Source organism: Aotus nancymaae, unplaced genomic scaffold, assembly GCF_030222135.1.
Source record: "Aotus nancymaae isolate 86718 unplaced genomic scaffold, 86718_ANA_hifiasm-v0.15.2.pri h1tg000031l, whole genome shotgun sequence".
NCBI classification, from domain to species: Eukaryota; Metazoa; Chordata; class Mammalia; order Primates; family Aotidae; genus Aotus; species Aotus nancymaae.
The window spans coordinates 1,223,813-1,238,447 of record NW_026988444.1 but is presented as its reverse complement, the minus strand read 5'-3'; the positions used below and the strand labels follow the sequence as shown (position 1 = coordinate 1,238,447).

The following is a 14,635-nucleotide window of genomic DNA, read 5'->3' as shown; positions in this document are numbered from 1 at the left end:
TGCCCTGACACAGGCCTCTGCCTGGCTGCTGTGCTGTCCCCTCCGTGTCTCAAACACCCACCTGTGCCCTGCCCTTCTCTATCACGGCCAGGTGGGGACCCCTCTCTAGCAACACAAAGACAGACTCACTGCTCTCACTTTTTAAAGTTTCAAAGGAAACATCCCTACTGCCAAAGTGCATGTGGAAATTCTCAAATGTTCCCCTTTCAGTTTGTGTTCTCATTATGAAATTCATATTTAAAATAACTTTATTTAAAACAAAAATGCTTTAAATAAAGTTACTTAGGTGCAGTTGCTCATGCCTATAACGCCAGCACTTTGGGAGACGGAGGTGGGGGAAACAAGCTCAGGAGTTCACCCATCTCTACCCAAAATACAAAAAAATTGTTGGGCATGGTGGTGCCTGCCTGTGGTCCCAGGTTCTCAGGAGGCTGAGGTGGGAGGATCCCTTGAGCCCAGAAGGCAGAGTCTGCAGTGAGCCAAGACTGCGCTACTGCACTCCAGCCTGGGTGACAGAGTGAGACCTCGTCTCAAAGACAAAGAAACAAACCCGGCACGTTTTTAGGTGAGAATGTACTCATTACTAAAAGCCGAAACGGAACAAGGGAGAGCAGGTAAAACGTCCCACGAGTGCCCTGCCCTCTTCATTCGCATGGCCTTGGTGCTGACACGTGCATTCAGGTGGACACACGGGGAGCCTGGCCTAGTCCAACGCTCCGGCTTCCATTCGTACATCGCACGCCAGACCCTCATGACCTGCACGAGCTTGTGCAAGTTATTCAAATTATTTAGGACTCAGTTTAACCGTTTAGAAATGAGGATAACAGTACCATCTCAGAGAACTTCGGCATAGACTAACAAATAGTGCCTGTAAAGCATTTAATCCAGGGCTTAGACACTGGCGAACAGTAACATTCAGCTGCTCGTTCTACCAGCTAATACTGGGAAAATTCACTCAATAGAGGCTGACTGTGTCCCTACTGATGGAGACACTGTTCTAGGTTTTGAGAATAGAGGCAAACAAGACAGTCCCTCTCTTTAAGAAGCTGAAATTCTGGTAAGGGGGAGATGACAGATCAGAAAATTGATCTAGCAATCCCACTACTGGGTATCTACCCAGAGGAAGTCATTATACAGACACCTGCACATGCATGTTTACAGCAGCACAATTTGCAATTGCAAAAATATGGAACCAGCCCAAATGCCCATCAATCAATGAGTAAAGAAAATGTAATACATACATAACACATATATACATACATACATACCATGGAATACTACTCAGCCATAAAAAGGAACAAAATAATGGCATTTGCAGCATCCTGGGCAGATGTGGAGACCATTATTCTAAGTGAAGTAACTCAGGAATGGAAAACCAAACATGCTCCCCCTGATAAGCAGGAGCTAAGCTATGAGGATGCAAAGGCGGAAGAATGATGCAACAGACTTCGAGGACTGGGGAAAGGGCGGGGGGGTGAGGGACAGAAGACTACACATTGGGTACCGTATACACTGCTCAGGTAATGGGCACACCAAAATCTCAGAAGTCACCACTAAGGAACTTATCCCCATAACCAAATACCACCTGTTCCCCAAAAACCTATTGAAATAAAAATAACCAGAAAAAAATGAATCAGATTTCAACCAGCTAAATAAAATATCTATATATAATTAAAAAAAAAAAGAAAGGAGTAAATTACAAAGGTTGTTAGAAGGTGATTGGTGGCATGGAGAAGTAAGGCAGGGAAGAAGGACATGGGCAAGTTGAAACTGGGGTCAGAAAGCTTCATGGTGAAGGTGATATTTGGGTGGACACCAGGGTGGGGAGGGGTTCCCATGCACAGCAGGTGAAAAGGCACTGGGGTGACACGGATATGCCTGGCTTGGCAGAGGGGTGGGGCCACACAGTGCTGCTTTCCTGCTGGTTCTTAGAACAATGACACCTGGTGATTCCAATGGCCAGCTTTCCAAGTTACTACATAAAAGCAGCACTGGAATGAAAGTGGGAGCAATGAGGATTTTTTTTTTCTGTTCATGAAAAACAGAGCCTGCCATATGAAGTGCTGGCTCCCCCTTCGCCTTCTGTCACTCAAATGGCTGCACATCCTCCCCTCGGAGGGGGTCACCAGTCCCCTACTGCTGGACAGAGACTGTTTCTAGTTTCTGAATTGTTTCCAGAGTGTGGAAATTTAACATATTTACACTTATTTTCTTTTAAATGTCATTGAGTACATGAAAATATCCTATGACATGGAAAATCTGAATGGACACATTATATGTTTAAGTGGAACAAGCCTGGCCAGCCGCATTGGTTCACACCTGTAATCCCAGCACTTTGGGAGGCTAAGGCAGGTGGATCACCTGAGGTCAGAAGTATCACTTGAACCTGAGAGATGGAGGTTGCAGTGCTGAGATTGTAGCACTGCACTCCAGCCTGGGTGACAGAACGAGACTGTCTCACCAAAAAAAAACCAAAACACCCAAAAAACAAAAGAAAAAAACAGTAAAGAAAACCCATTATAATCTAATCCACTTTGGGAAAAAATAAATAACTATACACACACACAAACTATAAGGGTATATACCCCCAAAATTAACAGCTTTGTGTAGGACTGAGTTTTTTAGAAACCAAAACGCTTAACTGTATTTTAAATGTTCCCAAAATTAACTTCTTTTATTAGGGGAAAGTGCAAACATATTACTGTAAAATTAGCAAAGAGAAATGGTAGTTAACCTATTTGCTAGAAGGAAAAGGCACACTTATAAAAACAGGCTGAAATACGTGCAACTGACACCAACATCCATCCTGCTGCCCTCCAGCCATGCACTGTGGCCTCCACTTACTGGTAGGATTTTACACTAGTGCACGCATTAGCCAGGCTTCTATAATGAAACAATTTTAAAAATGAAAAGCTTCACATAATACAATTTTAGGAAAAGAGAAAAGTTCTTTAAAAGGACAAATAATTTCTTTTTAAAAAAATTGTCGGAAACTTGGATTAGCATGATTTGACCAATAATCCTTTGGTTTATAATGTTGCCACCGTCTTTCAGGAGAAAGACCTGTGTAAAAGCCGGTGCTGGTCCAGGTAATAACCCAAACCTTGACTGCTTCAGAAGGTGGTGTAGGATGATAATTTTTCCACAACGTGTGGTCGGAATGGATGCCGCAGCCTCACAAATCTCATCTGGGGGCCTGACCCGCCCGCCTTGCTGTCGCTGCCACTGCCTTCTGATTGACGAGGGCCTGACGTGCCCCTGGACTCCAATTCCCCTTGCACCACCCCAATAAAGGTTCTTGCAAGGAGACACTGAAGTGGTGCCCCTGGACACAGGCTTTCCTGTGCATGTGCATGTTCAGGAAAGCAACAGCCAGTCAGATGATTTCAGATGTATCACTTTGGGGAGTGGAGATACTTATTTCACTTTCCGCATTCATGGAAGGCTTGATATAAAACAAAGAGCGGGTCAACAGCTGGTTTCATGTGTGAGAATGGCGTGATGTATTTATCGATGATTTTAACCCCCCTTCTGTTTTCTCATTGTAATTGTAATTGTTTTCCTGTAAATAAGTACATGATTTAAGAGGCTCTGAAATATACATAGAAACATTTCTCTGCAAATATAATAAGATTTAAAAAGTCCCTCTGCAGAAATAATATAGCAATTAAAATAGCATTTATAACTAAATATGTTTAAAATGTTTCTCCTCATATAAAAGAGTAAAATTTTAAGTCATTTAAAATAACCATCTGCTGTGTGATATAAAATTTTTAGTATCACTGTATAATTAATACTAAAATCACTTTCTGTTAATAACCTTATCTGTCACACGATAAAGCCAAGATGTAACATAAGATACGTTCATCGAAAGAAGTTTAGCATGCAACACCAAAGCGACATACAAATCCTCAAGGAGAAACTGGACAGTGGGCTTGCTTAGCCATCAGCAGCCAGCCCTTTGCCATCTGTCTCTGGCCGTCTTGCGATCCAGCCATGTTACAACCATCTCATAACAACTCGTTCATTTTAGAGACTACTCTTCCCCAAAACTCACTTCTTCCACGCCTTTCTTTCTTCTTGATACCTCAAAAAGTTTTAGGTGGCCGGGCACAGTGACTCATGCTTGTAATCTCGGCACTTTGTGAGGCCAAAGCGGGTGATTCACTGAGGTCAGGAATTTGAGACCAGCCTAGTCAACATGACGAAACCCCATCTCTTCTAAAAATACAAAAATTAGCCGGCATACGGGTGTACATCTATAATCCCAGCTACCTGGGAGGCTGAGGCAGGAGAATTACTTGAACCTGGGAGGTAGAGGTTGCAGTGAGCCAAGATCGTGCCATTGCACTCCAGCCTGGGCAACGGAGCAAAACTGTCTCCAAAAAAAAAAAAAAAAAAAAAAAAAATTTAAGCTTTTTACGTCTTTGACTTTTTGCATGTGTTTATAAAATCTACAAAAGGAAGCGAGGGAGGGAATGAAAAAGATTTGACCAGATTTTACTCCAAAAGTTGACAAAGTCACCAGGGAGACACTATGATTGAGGTTTCTTAAACTGTTAGGTTCCTAGGTTGTGGAACTGAGCAAACCACAGAAATAGAAAGTGAGTATTTTCCTGTCCTGAGTGGTATAAAGTCATGAGGAAAAAAAGTACTGTATTGCTTACGAATGTACGTTACAAAATCAGACGTTCTAATGTTGAGAACACAAAAGATCACAAAGTTTTCTTTCCAGTTGGAGAAGCAGCACATATATTTGACAAATCCTCAAATGTATGTGCCTCTTGACTAGCTGGGACTATAGACGCACACCACCATGCCCAGCTAATTAAAACAATTTTTTTAGTAGAGATAAGGTCTCTCTCTGTTGCCCAGGTTGGTCTTAAACGGACACATCTTTTTATACTGCACTACCTATTCCTAATTTGAAGCTGGGGTAGTAAATGATGCTTTCTATCTTTAAAAAAGTCCCCTGAAATTGAAAATTTGCAGCTGCAAACATGGAGACTAAAAAATTAATAAAATGCTAAATAATTTCATAAAATTTTAGACTTCTGTATGCTAGGACATTTTTAAAATGTAAGTTAATGACATATTGTTGCCTTGAGGCCAATGAGAAGTGACTTGACTAAAAATTGGGCCAAGCGGATGAGAAAGGAACCAAAGAATGAGATGCAAATTTCAGCGATGGCTCTACCAGGGACTCCTGGACTCCTGGAACCAGGGGAATTGCGGCTTGTCTGCAGTGAGTCCACTCTGCTCTCGATTAACCAAGCCTGGCCTGATCTGTCTACACAGCAGATGATAACCCAGGCTGACTCAGGAGGGATCTTTTCCAATCACATTCCTCTCCTGCCAGGAGATGATGAGAGCGTTCATGGCTAGGGAGACGAGCTTGGGTATCTTCTGAGTCTAGAGGAATGGTCAGGCCTATTTTAAGAGGAGTGCAGGGAGGACAGGAGAGGGCCGAGTTCTGGGCCACACCCATCAGGGCATGCTGCTGGCTCAGGCTCTCGGACATCCCCTTTTAGAATCCTTTTCCTCACTCTTCCTGACTGGGCTGGAACCCTCCTACCTCCCTCCGAGCCTCGCTTTCAGTAGCCACCCTTTTCACCACTCCCAGCATAGCTCCGAGGCCGCACGTACCCTTCCCTCTGTGCGGATCCCACACACCCTGTAGCCTACTGAGTTCTTGGCAGCATTTAGTCCAACTGATGTGCCCATCTTCTCTGGGGTCACTTCCCAATGTACCCTGGGACACCACGGCACATGACAAAGTGCCTGTTATATATCTGTCAAACGAGTGACAGGTGAACAGATCCACTGCTCTGACGGCCTCAGTTGAAAACATGCACCACTTGATTTCACAACGCGAGTGTATGCCTGAGACATGCTCACCCTCGTTTTACTTTTCACCACTTGACCAAGCAGATTTCCATTTGTTTCCTTAGGTGATTATCTTTCGGTTCTTCTTTTGCACCTAGAGAGACCTGGGAGCTCTGAATGCTCCACTCCTGGGGCCAGGGCAGTGGGCAGCCACCGTCAGTGGTCAGTAACTCCTTGTGGGCTAAATGAAGTTACATATGAAATTAAACAACTGCTATGAAATGTATCTGATCTACATAATCGCTACTTAATTTATAGCACTAACTTCACCTATGATTCAGGAACGGCTAAGACGATCTTAGGGAGGAAACCCAGTTTCAACTCCAGCTACCTGGACTCATTGAAGAACCTGTTGCTGAGACTACTGCCAGTGTTTTCTGCCATAAACTGTATACACTGCGACCAACATGCTCTGTCTTAAGAGGCACCAGCACGAGTTCTCTGTTAACAACCAGTTTCTAAAGCAACATGTAAAGCATTAAGATACTTAATCTTAAAAATTCAAAACAAGTCTATCATATAGAACTGATGGAAGCCTGGAGCTCATTTTGCAAGTCTAACAAAATACAGCAAGCCACCTCACCCTGGCCTGGCCACCACCTGGACTGTTCCTATTTGGGGATGTTATCCAAGTGTGCTCATTCACTAACTCAGCACAGTTACTGAGCAATGACATCGTGACGATGGGCTGGGCACAGCTCCAGGTGCTCAAGAAAGCGGAGACAGGCAAGACCTTGAAGCCCCTCTTTCTCACGGAGTTAGAATCTTTCTTGCAGGAGAAGACACATAAGCCAACAGGATCGTTTCAGATAGTGGCAGATGCCAGGAAAACAGTACAAGATGGCAGGGGCAGGATGACCACTTGTGACTGGGTAGGAGTCAAATAAGAACGTGTCAGAGTAAGCCAGGCCATCATAGATGCTGAGAAAAAAAAGTCTGGGAAACCGAGAAGAAGGGGACGGAGCGGGGCTGTCTGCAGTGATGTACACAGGCCGGAGCTGGCGTCTGGCAGAGGCCTGAACTATCTGGTGGGTGACTCAACCCAGATCTCAGTGGAGCAGCCGGCTGGAGCCATGGAGAGGCGGTCAAGAAATAGGGGTCAGACCAGCTGGAGCCTTGCCAGCCAGAAATGAAGAGTCGGGAATATATTCCATGGGCAGTGGGCAAGGCACTGGAGTGGGTGTGGGGAGTGGCCATCTGGTTCATGTTTCATTTAAGAGGTGAATTTGGCTGCAGAGAGAGAGGATTTTGGCAAGTCAGAACAACAGACCAGAGATGAGTTAGGATTGATGCAGCAGAAGGGCCGGGGTGGACATGGAGGAGGCAGAGGCACGGGGCAGACCCAGCTCGTATTCCTGGAGGTCAAGCGGAGTGAAGCAAGCAAATGAACAGATTGAGACGTGGAGCCTAGAGAGGGCGTGCATGTGACGCTTCGGGTGTGTCTTGAGCTACTGGGAGGACAGATGGTGAAAAGGTGGGTGAGAAACAGATGCTCTGAATGAAAGTTGGAGTTCTTCGAATACGCTGAGCATGAGCCGCCCTAGTGCCTTCCAAGTAGGTAGCTGGTTACCTGTGTGCGATGCAGGAGATGGCGGCCATGGCTGGGGATGTGAACTTGGGTAACTTCTGAGTCTAGAGGAATGGTCAGGCCTATTTCGAGAGGAGTGCAGTGAGGATTGGGGAGAGCTGAGCTCTGGGCCATGCCCATCACCCGAGGTCTGGTGGTAAAGGAGGATGCCTCAGCGGCCAGCCAGAGCAGCAGGAAAAACCCGAGTGTGTCATCAGAGAAGCCCAGAGGAGAGAGGGTTTCAAACAGGAAGGGGAGTCAATGGGGCTCCCACTATGAAGATTACCATGGGAACCAAGGAGTGCTCCCAGGACTGACGAGGATGAGAGCAGTGTTGGAGGGTGCTGCTCTGAGCACAGACGGGAGTGGGTCCAGGAGAACGTGGGAGGTAGCTGGGGACAACGAGGACAGCTGAGTGTCCCGGAATGTGTGCTGAGAAGAAAACTAGAAACTATAAGGGCCATGGTGTTGGGATGAGCAATGGCTGAGCAGGTGTGTAAGCTGACAGGAGCGGTCCCATACCCGGGAGAAAGCACTGGACAGGAGAGAGGGTATCCGTGGAAGCAGAGTCCCCTGGAAGATCGGAGGTGATGGGTTCATAGGTGGAAGGGATGCCCTACCCCATGGACAAGCAGGAACAGATCAGACACGGGAGCTCCAGAGGCCAGAGAGGCCTGGGTTTCAGCATGGGAGAGAAGTGAGCATCCTCCCCTTTTTCACTGGGAAAAGAGGAAGAGGGTCTTCAGGCAAGGGAGAAGAGGGCAGAGATGCCAGAGGAGAAAGCTGGAAGCAGCCGCTGGGAACTGTGTCCCTGCATCACACTACCATGTGTCAGAGCTGTCTTTCCTGCAGCTTCGGCCCCCTGCTCTCACTTCACTTCTCTGGATTTATACAGAGTCGGGATCATATTTTGGCCTCATGACCATCGTTCACACACATCATTCAGGCCCCTCTGAAAGAGCTTCTCTGCCCCAGCTGTACATCTGAAACCCCTGGGGGACATTCCACCGCTTGGGCTCCATCCCAGACCAAATGGACTAGATCTCTAGCTGTTGGCCCCAGGAACAAGTATTTTAAAAAAATATTCCCCAAGAATATAACGGGCAGCCATCAGAGAACACCCTCCCGAGAGGCTCCCCCGTCCTCCCAGGTTTTCAGCCATGCTGGGTGTTGTGGCTTTCGGGGCCCCTCCCTCCGTCCTGACCCTCCGCTTTGTGTGCTTTCCAGTGTGCCAATGTCCTTCTCAAAATGTGGCCCCCGAAAGGATCCTGGGAGCCCAGTGAGACATTCAGGGTCTCTCTCGTCCTCTTGGTGCAGAAGGTAAGTCTTGACAACATTTCTGCAGACAAGCCACGCCCAGGCCTTCCCCACCAGGGTCCGGTACTCCTATTCCATTATCTGTACAGCTGGTTTGTTGAACCTGAATTCAGGATCTTATCTCTGTTTCACTTTGTTAGTTTCCACCCATTTTGCGGTCTCGAAATCTGGAGATTTCAACGCAAACTGTGCCTCAGTGTGTGGCATCCACACATCTGACGGCCTCATCTTCCCTGTCCTCATGCATGCAGTAGAGGGACACGCTGGGCACCCAGTGTTCTTGCAGGCGGTCAGGTGGGCAGGAGAACTGCTTAGTGACAATTACAACACAGCCTGTTTGAATGTGGCCTCGACCACTGACCTGCCGCTGCGTTAGGCCTAACTGCCCTCTGCCTCTGCTTCCTCATCTAAAATGGGGAGGGTTCTGTCACTCATCTTCTGGGGGCCCGCGCCAGGCCAGCAGCGAGTGTTCCAAGAACGTCAGGTCATGTCAGCACTGCTGGCAGCAGGACTGTCACTGAACCAGTCATGCCCCCAGGTGGATGATCTGAGAAGCTATGTTGAAAGCACCCTGAGGACCAGGCACTGCCCTGGGTTGGCTGCAGTAACGCTCTTGCAAACCAGAAATTGGTTTCCCTTTCTTTGGGAAGGAGTCTTACTGTGCAATGCAGCAACCGCAGCTGGAAGAGGCCACAGAACCAAAGGCTTCACTGACCCCATCAGGGCTTCCCGACTGTGGCACCACCGCTGTTTTGGGCCCAGTAACTTTTGGCTGTGGGGAGTTGGCCTCTGCACCGGATGCATTCAGCAGCACCCTGGCTTCTACCCACTTAGCTTCACCTTCCCCTGTGTGACAACCCAAGACATCACGAACTGTCCCCGGGGAGACAAAACCACCCTTGGTTGAGAGCCCCTGGAACAGATGAAGACATGCCGAGGGCCAGAAGGGCCAAGAGTCTAGTCCAGGCACCGCAGCAACTGGCAACAACATCCTCCTCTACTCCCTGTTTACCAGGATTTCTGATTTTTTTTTTTTATTTTGCCTTGCAACAACATGAGGACTTTTGGCGTTGGGGCATGAAATGCATTGCCCCCATTCCGTTTTCATCACGGGGCAGCATTTCACTGTCCTGTTTCCCCTGGTCAGCAGCTACTGCTGAAAATAGCTGATAGGAAGGAACTAAGGAGACAAAGCACAAAGTTACAACATTCTGATTGGGAGGAAAAAAAAATCCACCTTTCACCCCCTGTGTCCAGTTACCCCAGGACGCTTCTGCCCGCTCCTGGGCCACATGCAGAGACAGGAAAGCAGGCTCTGAGCACAGAAGGGAGCGGGGTCAGCCTTTTAATTAGGCCGGCCAGCCTGGCGAGCCGAGCAGCACCCCCGGCGGTGAGGCAGGGAGTGCCCAGCTTTGAGAGATGAGAGCCCAGGGGCCTTTAACACTGAGCTAAGCTGAAGGTTGATGACAACCCCCAGGGAAGGCTTTTGAATGCCAGCCAAGATTTGGGAAGAATTGATAAAGGAAACTTCAGGATCAGTGAGAGAAGACAAAATGTCTATCTTAGAACGTATTGCCTTGAAAAGCAAGTGCTATCAAAAGACAAATAATTTTTATGATACAATGTTTTAGTACTGAGCATGCATTGCTCCTTTTAAAAAAATAGCAGACGGGAATGACTATAAGCTCTGAAATCAGAAAGACCTGGGTTTGAATTGGCTAATTATGAAAAGTATGGTCTTGGCTTCTCAGCCTTCTGTAAGCTCAGTTATCAGGTAGAGACGAGGATCCTCAGGGAAATGAGCGTTAGGTATGAAGATCGTGACCGGGAGGCAGTCAGTACACGTACCTCCTCCCCACCACACTTCATTAACACCCTCTCATCAAAGAAGCTTCCAGGTCAGACCGCCAGCATCACATTACCGCCGCCTGCTGGTCATGCACTAAAATTGTCAGCATAACGTCCAAGGAGAGAAAAAAAAATGCTCGAACTATAAAGCTTAAAACTGATGAACGGTGTGGGCAAGCTTGCTGGAAGGTGTGCTTCAAATGCACTGGCTCCGAAAGGAAGTGCGGGACAGACAGCTTCCGAAGCTGAAACTCATGTTTTGAACCCCCACCATCAAAATCGATGTGCAAAACATTTTTATAATGAGAAAAGATATTTGAAAGTTGGCAAAGACTCAAATGTTTTCCACTGAGGATCGGCTGCTTTATAACCACAGATGCTAATGGAAAGACACAATGATTACACGGCCAGAAGGAAACAGGGACCACAGCATACACACACACACACACACACACACACACACAAACACACACACACACACGTGATGCACTCCCCCCACGTGGAAGAGTGGAAGATGGATATGCTGTTTGTATGTGATGGTGACGAGGCCGTGTGGTGGCCTGGGGGAGGCTGAGGGACGTGAGGCTCAAAAGCCACACGGAAGAGTCACGTGAAAAAACACAATATTAACAGTGATGGCCAGTTGGTGTGGCAGAAGATAAACTGTTGGACTGAAGCAATCGGGGATGGGGTGGAGCGATGAGAAGAACCTGACAGTCCAGGGCTGGGGGAGCGAGGCTGCCAGGGCAACAGCATTAGCTGAAGCTACCAGCCAAGCCAGGGGCCAGGTAGGGGCCGGCGGGGAGGGCTGGCCAGGCTCACCCAGGTACTCAGGAGGCAGTTAGGCTGCGCGCTGGCCCTGAGGACAGGTGTGATGCGTCTCAACATGCATCTTGCCTTGAAGTGAGATATGAGGACCAAGCGTGCTACAAACGACCCCCCAGGGCCCCTGCTACCCACAGTGATGCTGAGTCGGGGCTAACGCTTCTAGAGGAAATTACCTATGGAGGAAATGATTAATCAAAAAAAATTACAGGCTTCCAATAAGATTCAAGAGAACCCTCAGCCAATAGTTGTTGCAGAGATAATTGTTCTGAATCTATCAATAAAGCAAAGCTGCCCCTTCATTGACTGCAAACACCAATTTCTTTCACCCAGGATTATAAGTTGGTGTTCACGGGCTCACTACTGCCATTACGGTGATAAACAGTTTAAACCACAACAGGATCTGACATGTAGATCAATTCTGGGTCCATAAAGAATCTACACAAGAGGTTGCAGGACAGGAATTTACAGCCACCAGTTTTTATTCTCTCTTGCTGCAAAAATTACTTCTGTCAAACACTTAGAAGAGTGAGAAAAAATGTAAAAAAATTAATTTTTCATGTACTCCTAGAACAGCCTTTTTCAATGCAGGGGCTCAAGATGAATATGTTTCTGCATTTAAAAAATTACGCTCAGCAGCATGTGGTGCTCAGCAGAGGAGGCATCTAATCCTCTGTGCTGCCTGCAAGCCGGCAGACGGCAATTTGAAACCCTCAACCGAGCTGTCTGCATTTTCTCTAAGGGCAGATGCGGGTCTCATGTTAGCAATGCCAAATTATATTAGACATTTAATTTTAAACCTCAGGTACTTAAATGTGAAACCTTACAACAGTAATAGTCATAAAGCAGTGGGCATTCCATTTCATGGAATAGATTCCTCTTCTTCCCTTAATTTAAGCAGCACCTCCTGTTTTGTAGGAGGCCCCTACAAAGGAATCTATCTAATTAGGAGTTGCTCACAGCTGCTTTAAAGGCAGAAACCCCGGAGGGACCTGTGTGTCTAGAGAGGAGACTGTGAAAAGTTCTCCAGAGCCAAAGTCTTAATTTAGGGTGGACAGGGGGGCAGAGAAACACTGAATGCCAATGTTGTCACGATTATTATGTTTCAGAATAAGCGTGCGCGACAATGGGAAGGCACACTCGCTAACACGGGCATCTGTATTCCAAAGCTGCCTGGCCTCTCCCCATTCATTCCTGCTGCCAGCACACAGTAAGCTGTTCATGACTCTGAAATCCAAACCAAAGGCTAGGGATGGGGGCAGATACATTTACAGAGGAAGTGGATGGGGGCAGGGGACCTACATCACCTACAACTTAAGAAGAAAAAGCATGACAGAAAGCTCTTCATCATGTTTGTTTCTTCTGTGATTATTTTCCAAGCCCTGCAGGGAACGTTTATGCCAAGGCTGAGGTCCTGAAATCCATTCATAAACAGGTTTTCTTGAAGTTGTCCATCAGATCCTGTGCTCTGGTGTTCACTAAAAATTGCTGGGGTCTGGCTACTTGGTGAATCAGCACGCTAAAGTGAGGAATGGCGCAAACCAGAGGGAAGCCGGGACGTGCCCTCGGCACAGACAGACAAGGATGTGTCCAGCAGGTCTGGTTAGAGCCTGAATTCTGCATCACCAGCCAAATCCCCAGAGCGGTCAGACGCCACTTGGTCCGTGGACCACGCTTTGGGAAGTGAGGACTTAAAGTAATCATTCCCAAGCTTCAGCATGCCACGTGATCCCAGAGGGCTTGCTATGCACAGGTGGCTGGGTCCCATCCCCTGAGGACTGGATTCCGTGGGACAGAGACGGGGCCTGAGAATGGACATTTCTAAGCAGTTTTCAGGGGCTGCTGCTGCTCCCAGAGGCACACTTGGACATGCAATGATGAAGAGCTGAATGAGGCCACCTGAGTTTGAATACTGGCCCCTCTCAGGACGTGACTTGGAGCAAGTGATATTTAACCCTTCCGTACCAACGGCACCGCCTGTAGAAGGGAGGTAACAACAAGATCTACTCCGTGAGGATTAAATGAGATTATCTACATAAAACCCTCAATAAATCACGGCTTTTATTATTACTATTATCATCTTCCTTTTCAAAATACGTTGGGCATGACATATTATTAACCCTTAGAAAATACAGGAATCAACCAAGACCCCCATAAAACTGTAGGAATCAGACTTCTGTGCCACGTTCTGTGGTCTTTCTGGATCTTTGCTCTGGAAAATGTCAGCTTCAAGTCTGAAAATAAGACGCTACTCTGGCAGCGCCGGCCTCTCCACACTCATCTCTTCTTGTCTCTCATTGCTTTCCTGCACCCCAACTATCACCTTTCACTTCACTGTAGCTCGTGGCTATTCCATCTTCCCTTTTCCTCCTCTCTGGGTCTTTGTCCAAAGTGCCCCAATGCTTATAATAACTTCCTCCTGCTGTTTTGCACAAAAAATCCATCTGGTTCTTTAAGCATTGCTCAAGTTTGATTTTCTTTGGGAGGCTTTCCTTGATCAAGTCTATCAATCCTTAAACGACCTGCACAATTTCAGCCCTGGGCTCTCTCTACAGCTCTCCTTCCATGTCCCTCAGCAGGCTGACACCTGGGGCATCCGCTTGTGTTTCTTATCTTCTGTGTTCAGGGTTCAAGATTTGTGAGGTCAGGGAGCATACTGGTCTTTAATGGACACCCATGTGTGTTAATATTACAGAAACTGCTTTGTGAATAAAAAACTGACATTCAAACGTAGGAGACTTTAGTCTCACATGGATACTGTACAAATGCGTGTGTGCAGACAAGGCAGCCCACTTCCGTGGAAAGAGACTTCCAACCAAACCAAGGCTCTGGAAATCAGTGTCCCATGATGTGGCGGTGTGGAAACGCCCACTGTACATACGGATAGCTCAACACAAACAGCTATTCAGTAGAGAGAAAGTTACCTCGTATTTATCAAACAGGTAAGCGAGCAAAAGTCTGTATAGGAAGAATTTTAGTTGAATACTTAATTAAAGGCCTGATTATTGGCACCTCCACTGCTCGATTTGGAGATGTTTTCCTTTAAGGCTTCTGCTTGGTGGCATCTTACGAGTGTGGAGCCACTAGAAATAAGGATGATGTTTACCCAGAGCAAACGTCCTGCCGCAGCAGCTGGCGGGTCTACAGGGAAGACCTGATGCTGAATCTTTTAATTAGAACAAATCATGCTAA

General features: G+C 47.0%; 1 protein-coding gene across 8 annotated transcripts in view; it reads right to left on the bottom strand.

The window, feature by feature from the left end:
- The window catches only part of AGAP1 (ArfGAP with GTPase domain, ankyrin repeat and PH domain 1), a 631,299-nt gene that overhangs the window by 181,877 nt on the left and 434,787 nt on the right, over positions 1-14,635 (bottom strand). The window lies entirely within an intron of this gene.